This window comes from Tiliqua scincoides, chromosome 5 (assembly GCF_035046505.1).
Source record: "Tiliqua scincoides isolate rTilSci1 chromosome 5, rTilSci1.hap2, whole genome shotgun sequence".
Lineage (NCBI taxonomy): Eukaryota > Metazoa > Chordata > Lepidosauria > Squamata > Scincidae > Tiliqua > Tiliqua scincoides.
Window position 1 is genome coordinate 123,642,602 of NC_089825.1, and position 12,570 is coordinate 123,655,171.

Consider the following 12,570-nt stretch of genomic DNA (forward strand, 5'->3'; position numbering starts at 1 on the left):
TACTGACGCTTTAAAAGGCCTGCTTAGAATGCCTCAGGTTGAGAAAGGCCATGTGAAAGAACTGCTAGAGGAAACAGTTCCACTCTTTTCTGCTTGAGTGGTTGAACCTGTATCAAAACTTAGCATTTATATAGCACTGTATCAATACTTAGCATTTATATATATAGTGTTCAAACCACTTCACAGGGACTACTTGATGGTGTCCTTACAACAATCCTGTAAGGCAAGTATTATTGTTCCTGTATTTCAGCTCAGGATGAGAGGGAGTGACTTGCCTAAGGCCCAATCCTATGCATGTCTACTCAGAAATATTATGTTCAATGAGATTTACTCCCAGGAACGGGTGGATAGGATTGCAGCCTGAGTCCATGGCAGAGGCAAGATTTGAGCCAGGGAAGTCCTGATTTATAGCTCAGTCCCTTAGGCACTAAAGCACACCCAGCACTCTATATAATCTCTTCAGGGACCGCATCTATCTTTGTCCCAACCACTAGAAAACTTGTTCTACAATAAGACCAGAAAAATTTAACCAATCATAAATCCAAACATCATTAAAGATGTTTGTTCATCCTTGTGGCTTCTAATCTGGTGGAGATTGAAGAGTGATTATAGAGTAAATGAATGTCTATGATAGATGGCAGAGGGAGCTTTCAGTAATGGGAAGGGAGGGCGGTTTGGGAACTCAGCCAGTGATTCTTAATATGACTGCTGGAGTGTTAGACGTATATCTGTATTCATGAAAATTTGGCAGGTGTCCCCATAGGTCATACTCAAGGTCTACTCAAAAGTCCCCCATGACTTTTTCTCCTTGACTCAGGCTGAAAGCAACTCTTGAGGAAAACCAAGATTCCAGGGTGTGGGGAGGGAGAGAAAAGCCAGAATAAACGTTTGAAGCTTTTTTTGAAAAATTAAAAGAACTCGTTTCCAACTTGCTGCTTTAATGAGTTTAGTAATACACCACTGACACCATAGTCCCATGTGTGCTTTGTGAGAAGTAGGTCCCACTGTGACCAAGGGGATTTACTCCCTAGGAAGCATGCATTGGGATTGCGGTCTGAAAGTTCTTGGCCCCTATGAATGCACTATAAGATTCACCATCATGCAAGTGAAGAATCTCTCCCTCACCCTCCGCTAGTCAGCTGGAAAACAGAAAAATGAATATTTGAATCAAACAAACAAAGCTACGTTCTTTTAATAGCAACTAGAAGTTAAAATAACTCCACCCTTCTGCTGAAAAATATTGACACTAATGTACTTCTAGACGTCTAATCTCTGCATGTTTACATGGGCTTAACCTGTGGAACACTTTTTTAAAAATGTCCCTTTGCAAAATACACGCACATGCACAGTATTTAGGAGGCAATGCCCTCAATTTCAGTTCAAAATTATTTTGTATATTATGAAAACACAGAGCAAAGTCTCAGATGGACATCTTGCCTGCCAGAAAGAATTGGGTTCACTGTGTACCATCCAGAGATAGAGCACTGGTGAGCAAGAAGGAAGCCTACTGCTTGCTTACCCTCCCTTTCAGCATGACATAGTATGGAGGAGGAACTGAGGTCTCTGGGCCCAATCCCCAGACTTGCATTACCTAAGTAAATGGGTAGAGGATTGCTGTTCTTCTGTAAGAAAAAATTTCACACACCTTTAATATGCAGGCTGCAATCTTATTTGACTTCACCTTGAAGTAGCCCCTCTGAGCACCTCCCCTCCCACAGCTCTAAAGTTTTGCACCCCACCTCCTGTCTAATGGCAGGAGTACAAGGAAGTATTTAATGAGCACAACGGTCTTGCTATTCACCTGTTTTTAGAGGCTTAAACATCTGTGTTTGATAGCAAATACTTTCAGTGCAACAAAAAACAACTGCAGAAACACTTTTTTTGGACAGCCAGCCACCACAGACTTGTAGCTTGTTGGCAACCTTCAGTCTCGAAAGACTATGGTATCGCGCTCTGAATGGTGGTTCTGGAACAGCGTCTAGTGTGGCTGAAAAGGCCGATTCGGGAGTGACAATCCCTTCCACACCGGGAGCAAGTGCAGTCTGTCCCTGGTCTGTCTCCCTGGCTATGGGCCTTCCTTCTTTGCCTCTTTGCCTCAGACTGTTGGCCAAGTATCTCTTCAAACTGGGAAAGGCCATGCTGCACAGCCTGCCTCCAAGCGGGCCGCTCAGAGGCCAGGGTTTCCCACTTGTTGAGGTCCACTCCTAAGGCCTTCAGATCCCTCTTGCAGATGTCCTTGTATTGCAGCTGTGGTCTACCTGTAGGGCACTTTCCTTGCACGAGTTCTCCATAGAGGAGATCCTTTGGGATCCGGCCATCATCCATTCTCACGACATGACCGAGCCAACGCAGGCGTCTCTGTTTCAGTAGTGCGTACATGCTAGGGATTCCAGCACGTTCCAGGACTGTGTTGTTTGGAACTTTGTCCTGCCAGGTGATGCCGAGAATGCGTCGGAGGCAGCGCATGTGGAAAGCGTTCATTTTCCTCTCCTGTTGTGAGCGAAGAGTCCATGACTCGCTGCAGTACAGAAGTGTACTCAGGACGCAAGCTCTGTAGACCTGGATCTTGGTATGTTCCGTCAGCTTCTTGTTGGACCAGACTCTCTTTGTGAGTCTGGAAAACGTGGTAGCTGCTTTACCGACGCGTTTGTTTAGCTCGGTATCGAGAGAAAGAGTGTCGGAGATCGTTGAGCCAAGGTACACAAAGTCATGGACAACCTCCATGTGCAGAGATTGTAATGCAGGGAGGTAAGTCCACATCCTGAACCATGACCTGTGTTTTCTTCAGGCTGATTGTCAGCCTGAACAATCTAAGCTAAGCTTGTCTAAGCTAGGCTTGTAGCTTAGAGTCTTAGATTAACAGACAGGGTTGGTTTCTAGTGTTCTCCCCCAGGACAGAAGTGAGAGCTGCCCCCAGGGATCCACCAAGACATCCAGAATTTTGCCATTTGTGACTGGGAACTGGAATGTGTCCACACACACTTCACACCAGAATGTAGCAGGAAAGAGGGAAGTCCCTGCTCTGTCACACACTGATCCTTTTTCAAGTTGAAGAAAATGTATAACTTTTACAATGTTCATTTAAAAGTGCAACACATCTGCAGGATGTGGCTGGGGAGGGGGTCTGAGCAACCGTAGCACCAATCTGAATTTTCCTGTAACCTGAAGGGGTATTTTTGGCTGGGAATCTCACCTTCAGACCAATCTCACCTTCAAGATGCAGTATGAACAGCAGAATACATTGCAGGGCTGTTGTAAGCCACTCGTTCTGCTTCAACCCAATTCCCAACCAAGGGAATAATTACAGTGGTCTACTTTGCAAAGTTTATGCAAGCCACTCAATCTGCTATATTAACAGTGGACTACACTGCAGGGTTGCTGTAATCCATGCTCTCAGCCTGCCCCACTGTCATGCAACAGTAACACTGACTGGGCTGCATTGCAAAGCTGCTATAAATCACACTTGGCTTCCCCTCTTCTCTGCATTACGGGGACTTGCTGTGGCAGGTCTAATTTTAAATGTCCAGATCAGGGGTGCTCACACTTTTTTGGCTCGAGAGCTACTCTGAAACCCAGCAAGGCCCGGAGTTCTACCAGGGGGAAGGAAGCGTCTGACAGACACCCCCTTTAATGTATGGAGCCCCTGCTGGAGTCTAGTCAGTTTCGTCAGTTTTGTTGCTGCATGCCTAAAGAGCAGCTAAAGTGTCAGTTTAGTGTCAGCTAAATATGTCAGTTTCGTCTAGTCACTAGACGAAACTGACATATTAACAGTTTGGAGAGACAGGGCTCCTGATCTACTCATTTTGCCTCGCGATCTACCGGTAGATCACGATCCACCTATTGAGCACCCCTGGTCCAGATGTTCCAATTCCTTATGCTTTCATATGAAATAAGACTAGAGTCAGAGCTAGCAGAGACTCCTTTCTTTGCTAGTACCATTTGTTTCAGGGGGGAATATGCTGTCATAGTCATGGTGAAACCCTGGATTTTCCATTGATTTCTATGGCTAGATTTCACTTCCACCCCAAGGGGTGCTTTAGAAGGGCTGCTCTACTCTGCTCTACAGCCTGCATGTTTCTATTCAGTGTTTTTATATGTCTGTGCAAGCCAGTGACAGAACCGTAAAAAAGTGATGAAGAAATGCTCTTTGATAGGCAAAAGAATGCTGGGATATAATACAGAGGCCCAGTAATAGAATGTGTACACTTTATTACTTGTGAATAACTGAGGGCAGATGTACTACTAGGGGACAGAGATTGTACCTGCATTGAATGGAATGTGTGCATAACTGTTCCCAGGTGCTGTTATTGCCTGTCAGTGGCAACTGGTTCATCACAGTGTTCTTAAAAGGCACCACTACAGTGGTACAGATTAGATCGGGACTGGCACATTCATGTGGCAAACTGAAGTGGTTGCTCAGGCAGCAGACTGGGGAAGGGGGCGCCCATCTCTGTCCACCTGCTTGCCTCCCCTGTGCCTCCTGCTCTGTTCACTCCTTAGATTAGAGAAGGAAGAGAGGGGTGTTGAGGAGGAGCTGAAGCTAGAACACTGGAGAGTGCAAGGAGCAGAAGTTGGCACATCATTGGTAAGGCATGCCATCTCAGGATGTCTTGGGCCAGCCCTGAGTTCAGTGGTTGAAGCTGGCAGCTCTCCTGATAGGGCAGAGCTGTCCTATCTACCTACCTCAGAATGCCACGTGCAAGGGAGGGCACCAGGATGTGGGTCTCTTGTTGCCTTGTGTGCTCCCTGAGGCATTTGGTGGGTCACTGTGAAATACAGGAAGCTGGACTAGATGGGCCTATGGCCTGATCCAGTGGGGCTGTTCTTATGTTCTTAACTACAATTCCCAGAAAGCCTTGCAGGTCTCTTGTTATCTGGTGTGCTCCCTGAGGCATTTGGTGGGTCACTGTGAAATACAGGAAGCTGGACTAGATGGGCCCATGGCCTAATCCAGTGGGGCTGTTCTTATTTTCTTATGGCAGTGATTTCCAACCCTTTTAATCTCTCGGAGCGCCATCTGTTTTTTGATCATTGACAAGGCACTGTCAGCAAGGAGTTCACATCTCCCAGTGGCCCTATGAAAAAGGACCCTCCCCCAAACTCTCGTGGCATGGCTGCACACACATTCCTGGCACACCGATATGCCACAACACAGTGGTTGAAAATTGCTGTGATAGGGGAAGGGAGGGCCACTTCCCTCAGTTGTGGTTAGAAAGAGACAGGAAGAGATACAGGCAGTGTTGCAATGACTCCTGCTCCACATGTAGAAGAACATTTTGGGGATGAGGGGTTCTCACAGCATATTGTCTAAGATGGAGGCAGGCAGAAGATAGATCAGGACTCATTGGAAGATCTTTGGGTGATCTGTAGGAGATTGGCCAGCAGGAGTTTCTGACTTTGTGTTTAACAATAACAATCATGTGCTAACTGCTTCTCTCTCATCTTCAGTGCTCCTCACCTGAATAACTTCTAGAGACACCATTGTGTGTGTCCACTGCAGCAAAAACAATGAGTCTTGTAGTTCCTTAAGCTGCATTTATTTCATTGTTTGGTTTTTGTGGTCCACAAGCAGTAACTTGGACATAGATCTATACTTGTATATGCAGCTCATTTCCAGTGCATGGCTCATGAGATGCAGGAGACAAATGGCTCTGCCGCCCCAAGGCACTGTCTTGCATCTGTAACCACCCACAGCTGCTGTCTTGCCCTCAAACTTGGGCAAAATCCAGAGGAGAATCTGCAAGGTTGTCTGCTTGTAACCCAAGAATTATGACTGCTAGCATCTCTTTTTTCTCCTGCACTTGTGATAGCCTAAGAGTAGGTACTGGTACTTAGAAGGTACAGCTTTTATTGGTTTGGAAACAGCATCTAACTGGAGGCTTGGTAGAAGAAAATATAGGCAGCAGAATGCATGCTGAATAAAACAAGGCAGATAAAGAGAGCTTTGCTTTCTTTTGTAATCTGCTGCTGTATCTGTGCCTGTTGCAACAGATTGATGTATAGAGATTAGCAGCAAACCATGATGTTTATCTCTACTCCCCCTGTGAAAAGCTTTGCTGGCTGTTTCCTACAGTTCAAGTTGATATTGCAGGTACAGCAGCCAGCAAGGCCTTTTCTAATGAGTTGGCAACTCAAATACTGCTGAGGGATAACTCAACAGGACCCCAAGTTTGCATTCTTTTGGGAGGGAGGGAGGTGGCTCTAAAAGACTTATGAAAAACCCCATGTCTCAATGTGGCTCCAGTTTTTTAGGAAAGAGGACAAAGAGGGTTACAGCTTCAGGGGTTGCAAAGCCCTGGGTCTCAAACTTTTCATCACTGAGCAAACAACCCACCCAGCTCAGATGATTGAAAAATAAGGGTATCCACTTTTTAGTGACCCATTTCTGTGCCTTTATCAACACAGTCCAATCTAAAAAACAAAGCCTTCGCAGGTGAAGCTTCAGGGCTTTGGGGGAAAAGTCACCTCCTTATTAGGTGCACATGAGCAGGACCTAGGTTAAAGTTGGCAACCCAGCTGAAAGAAGAAAAGCCGAACTTTGTTCAGCCTTGGTTTAAATTTAGCTCATTGTCATCTTCCTAAAATCCTAGTTCCCAGCAGGCCCTCTTTTTTTAATCAAGCTGGGGCTTTTGTGCCCTTTGCTCCCAAATTATTTCAACACAGCAGGATCCTTCCTCTTTCACTTTGTGTTGTCCAATTACAATCAAGGAGAAAACAAACTAAGGGCCCAGCCTTATCCAACTTTCCAACACCGACGCAGCCACAGTGCAGCCTCAAAGAAAGAGAACAAAAGTTTCCTTACTTTGAAGAGGCCTCCGTGACTGCCCCCCCAAGATGCAGGGCATGCCCTGTTGGCATGGCTGCATCAGTGCTGGAAAGTTGGATAGGACTGAGCACTGAGCAGGAGAAGCCAGTATATTTTTTGTCCCAGAGAGACAAAATGAGGACTCTCACCCATTTAAAGAAATCTCAGTCTCTTTATTGTGTGCGTTTTAGATAATGTATAGATTAATTCCATTGTCTAATAAAGCAATACTACTGAAGGCAAAAAGCACACTTGACTTGTCTCTTGAAGCATCACATGACTAGTGATGTACACACATCCCAGCAACAGGTTTTCTTCATGGGTGTGGGAGAAGAGGAAATGTCTCCCCTATAAAGACTCAGAGTGTTTTATAAGTTCTTCTATTAAAATAATGATCAGCTTTTGGAAATCTGCTTCCTAATTAATGGGGTGGCTCCTTTCTAGTTGAACAAAAGGTTTTTAGTTGATTAGTTTAACCCACTAATCAACTAAACTTTGCAGTCCTTGGAACATAGCTAATACAGGTAATGGACAGACATGTTTGTCAACTGCTCCTCCATTGTGAAGCTGTGCCCAGGATCCCTGAGGGAGCTGGGCCATACCTGCACATGCATCAAACATCCCTGTTTTATGCCCATAGACTAGGGCTGCCAACCCATCAGGACTGATATGGAGCATTTGGGAATGAGCGTCAAACTCCAGCTCACCATTGAAAACAATCCTGGAAATTTAACACGACTTCCTTGGCTAAGGATTAATGATACTCTGTGTCATGGTGAAAAAAGAAATCTCCAGGAATAGCTTCCATCAGAGTTGGCAACATTTGTTGCTGGCAACAGAATTGGCAGCAAGAAACAAAACACACTGCCCTCGGTAGTAGTTGGCAACCTTCAGTCTCGAGAGACTATGGTATTGCGCTCTGAATGGTGGTTCTGGAACAGCGTCTAGTGTGGCTGAAAAGGCCGATTCGGGAGTGACAATCCCTTCCATGCTGGGAGCAAGTGCAGTCTGTCCCTGGTCTGTCTCCCTGGCTATCTGCCTTCCTTCTTTGCCTCTTTGCCTCATTCTGTTGGCCAAGTGTCTCTTCAAACTGGGAAAGGCCATGCTGCACAGCCTGCCTCCAAGCGGGCCGCTCAGAGGCCAGGGTTTCCCACCTGTTGAGGTCCACTCCTAAGGCCTTCAGATTCGTCTTGCAGATGTCCTTGTATCGTAGCTGTGGTCTACCTGTAGGGCGCTTTCCTTGCACGAGTTCTCCATAGAGGAGATCCTTTGGAATCCGGCCATCATCCATTCTTACAACATGACGTCTCTGTTTCAGCATAATTAATGGAGCAGAAGTTAAGGAGAACAGGTCTCTTGGAGGAGACTGTTTCTAGGTGAACAACTCCCAGCCTCTTGCTTTACTGAACAGCTTTCAGTTCAGTAAAGTTTTGGTTGAAGTATAACTTTGGCTGAATCTGTCTTTACTGCAGGGGTTGGCAACCTACACCCCACAGGCTGGATCTGGCCTGCTGCCCAAAGTAATCCAGCCTTCTTGGAGCTTGGATTGGGTGGCAAGGCATCCTGCCCAGTTCACCACTTGCCAGACAGGGAATGGTGGAGCTGCGTGGCACAGGGATTCTGTGAGCCTGGGCAGGTGGCTTTGCCATTCCCTGTCTGGCATGCAGCAAATTGAGCAGGAGGCATTTCTTCCTAAGCCAAGCTCTGCGCAGCTGCTTCTAGCTTGGCAACCCAAAAGTATGACCCTTTTAAGCAAAAGGGTCTCTCCTTTACCATGCTCTGCTTTCGACTGTCCTGTTTTCATGGAGGGGATGCACCTGCCCATTCAGGTGCTCCTTCTTGGTCACTGCTTACAAATATTGACCCTCAAAATTGGGTTGCTTGTGTGCTCAGGGCAAGTCTGTCTGCTTGCCTACTGATTTAGGCCTGGAATATGCCTCACATTCCCCTGCAGATCTGAATTTCAGGGGATGCCCAATTGTCCTTCAGAATTAGAGAAGCTAGTCTGCCATTATTGGTGTTCTGTTTGAAGAATGCAAATAACCTTCAGAAAAACCTCAGGGTTTTTTAGGAATTCAGCATGAAAACCACCTGAACTTTTATCTCACCACTACAATTTCACCTGCTAAAGCAGGCCCAGGGGAAAAAAGGGTTGGCAATCCTAGCACTGTTTGTACATGAGTAGAGCTGGAATTGAAACAATGTTTTATTATTTGTACAGGTAAAATTGTAATGCTCACACACGCAAATGTGTGTTTCATACAACTACTCAGGGAGTCAGCAGATCCCTACCAGCTTGTGGCAAATGCAGATTTTTCTGACACACTTGGCAAGAAGGGAGCTCTCCATTGAAGGGGGCTCTGAGCCTGGGAACCAAAACAGAGAGGTGGGCTGGGACAGCATTGCAAAACTAAGAATGTTTCAGTGTGAAACCTCTGCAGAAACCACGTAGTGTTTGGTATTTATATTTAGAAAAGGTGTGAAATAGTTACAGATTTTGAAAGCACGAGAAAGAGGAGTTCCTACTCATATTGCTTAAGTGAAAGATGGAGCGATATGAGCAGCAAAGTCCTCTGTCTGTTCAAGAAGCATGCACATCCCTCTAAGAACATAAGAACATAAGAACAGCCCCACTGGATCAGGCCATAGGCCCATCTAGTCCAGCTTCCTGTATCTCACAGTGGCCCACCAAATGCCCCAGGGAGCACACCAGATAACAAGAGACCTCATCCTGGTGCTCTCCCCTACATCTGGCATTCTGACTTAACCCATTCCTAAAATCAGGAGGTTGCGCATACACATCATGGCTTGTACCCCATAATGGATTTTTCCTCCAGAAACTCGTCCAATCCCCTTTTAAAGGCGTCTAGGCTAGACGCCAGCACCACATCCTGTGGCAAGGAGTTCCACAGACCAACCACGCGCTGAGTAAAGAAATATTTTCTTTTGTCTGTCCTAACCCGCCCAACACTCAATTTTAGTGGATGTCCCCTGGTTCTGGTATTATGTGAGAGTGTAAAGAGCATCTCCCTATCCACTCTGTCCATCCCCTGCATAATTTTGTATGTCTCAATCATGTCCCCCCTCAAGCGTCTCTTTTCTAGGCTGAAGAGGCCCAAACGCCGTAGCCTTTCCTCATAAGGAAGGTGCCCCAGCCCCGTAATCATCTTAGTCGCTCTCTTTTGCACCTTTTCCATTTCCACTATGTCTTTTTTGAGATGCGGCGACCAGAACTGGACACAATACTCCAGGTGTGGCCTTACCATCGATTTGTACAACGGCATTATAATACTAGCCGTTTTGTTCTCAATACCCTTCCTAATGATCCCAAGCATAGAATTGGCCTTCTTCACTGCCACCGCACATTGGGTCGACACTTTCATCGACCTGTCCACCACCACCCCAAGATCTCTCTCCTGATCTGTCACAGACAGCTCAGAACCCATCAGCCTATATCTAAAGTTTTGATTTTTTGCCCCAATGTGCATGACTTTACACTTACTGACACTGAGGCGCATCTGCCATTTTGCTGCCCATTCTGCCAGTCTGGAGAGATCCTTCTGGAGCTCCTCACAATCACTTCTGGTCTTTACCACTCGGAAAGGTTTGGTGTCGTCTGCAAACTTAGCCACTTCACTGCTCAACCCTGTCTCCAGGTCATTTATGAAGAGGTTGAAAAGCACCGGTCCCAGGACAGATCCTTGGGGCACACCGCTTTTCACCTCTCTCCATTGTGAAAATTGCCCATTGACACCCACTCTCTGCTTCCTGGCCTCCAACCAGTTCTCAATCCACGAGAGGACCTGTCCTCTAATTCCCTGACTGTGGAGTTTTTTCAGTAGCCTTTGGTGAGGGACCATGTCAAACGCCTTCTGAAAGTCCAGATACATAATGTCCACGGGTTCTCCCGCATCCACATGCCTGTTGACCTTTTCAAAGAATTCTATAAGGTTCGTGAGGCAAGACTTACCCTTACAGAAGCCATGCTGACTCTCCCTCAGCAAGGCCTGTTCGTCTATGTGTTTTGAGATCCTATCTTTGATGAGGCATTCCACCATCTTACCCGGTATGGATGTTAGGCTGACCGGCCTATAGTTTCCCGGGTCCCCCCTCTTTCCCTTTTTAAAAATAGGCGTGACATTTGCTATCCTCCAATCTTCTGGCACTGTGGCCGTTTTGAGGGACAAGTTGCATACCTTAGTCAAGAGATCTGCAACTTCATTCTTCAATTCCTTAATAACCCTTGGGTGTATGCCATCAGGGCCCGGTGACTTATTGATCTTTAATTTATCAATGAGGTCTGAAACATCTTCTCTTTTAACCTCTATCTGACTTAACTCCTTGGTTAGGAGGGGCTGTTCGGGTAGCGGTATCTGCCCGAGGTCTTCTGCCGTGAAGACAGATGCAAAGAACTCATTTAATTTCTCTGCCATCTCTAAGTCTCCTTTTATCTCCCCTTTCCCTCCCTCACCATCCAGAGGGCCAACCGCTTCTCTGACGGGTTTCCTGCTTCTAACATATTTGAAGAAGCTTTTATTATTCCCCTTAATGTTGCTGGCCATGCGTTCCTCATAGTCTCGCTTGGCCTCCCCTATCACCTTCTTACATTTCTTTTGCCACAGTTTATGTTCCTTTTTATTCTCTTCATTAGGGCAAGACTACCATTTACGGAAGGAAGCTTCCTTGCCCTTCACAGCCTCTCTAACTTGGCTGGTTAGCCATGCGGGCACTCTCCTGGATTTAGTGGAACCCTTCTTTCTTTGCGGTATACACCTCTGCTGGGCCTCTATTACTGTTGTTTTAAGCAGCCTCCATGCATTCTGGAGAGACTGGACTCTTTTTACCCTCCCTTTCAACCTCCTTCTAACCAGCCTCCTCATTTGAGGGAAGTCCGCCCGTCGGAAGTCAAGGGTTTTTGTTAGAGATTTGCCTGGTATTCTTCCCCCAACGTGCATGTCAAAACGGATCGCCACCCTTAAGCTCTTTAAGAAGGGTCCTGCACATCCAAACTGTGATTGCAAAGAGCAAGGCCTTTTCTGTAGTAACTTGCATGGTTCCATAGGAAGCCCTTGTGTGCCTAGTCAGACAGTGGAGCGTCCTAGCCATGACTAGCAACTAGCCAAGGTCTCTGGCTCTCCCGCCCCACTTACCTGACACCCTTTGCAACTGTGGTCCACTGCTGAGCTATGGAGATAAATGTGAGTGTATGAAACAGCGGCTCAAGATGCTGTGAACTTGTTTTGAGCTCTCTTTTTCATGTATGCATGGCTGGAACCTGTAAGCACAACAATTAATGTCAGCACTGCAGCCAGTGGCTGGTTTCTCAGGAAAGAAGCACCCCACAGCTAGTTCCCCAAAGCAGGCTGCTTCCTTCTCAAGCGCTTGCCTAAAGGGGCACTTGCTTTCTCAACAGCAGAGGCAGCCGCATTGGTTGTGAGGGGGTTGATAAATTAGCAGGAGGAAGATGCCCTGCACCGGAGAACTTTCTTTCCCTGGCCACTCATTTCCCTGCTTGTTACTGCTGTCCCTAATTCCTCCTCCTCCGAGAAGGAATTACTCCACACCTGATGCCTGAGATGGAGGTGGCACAGCTTCCTGTCTTCTCATGCAACTGACTAAGGGTTACTTCATTCTCCAAAAGGAGGGGAGAGGGAAGAGGAGGTAACAACGGGGCAACTTGCCATATGGGAAAACATATAGAATGTTAGAGATGGAAGAGAGGCCGTCCAGTCAGTGGCATCACAAGGGGGGTGCAGAGCGTGGGC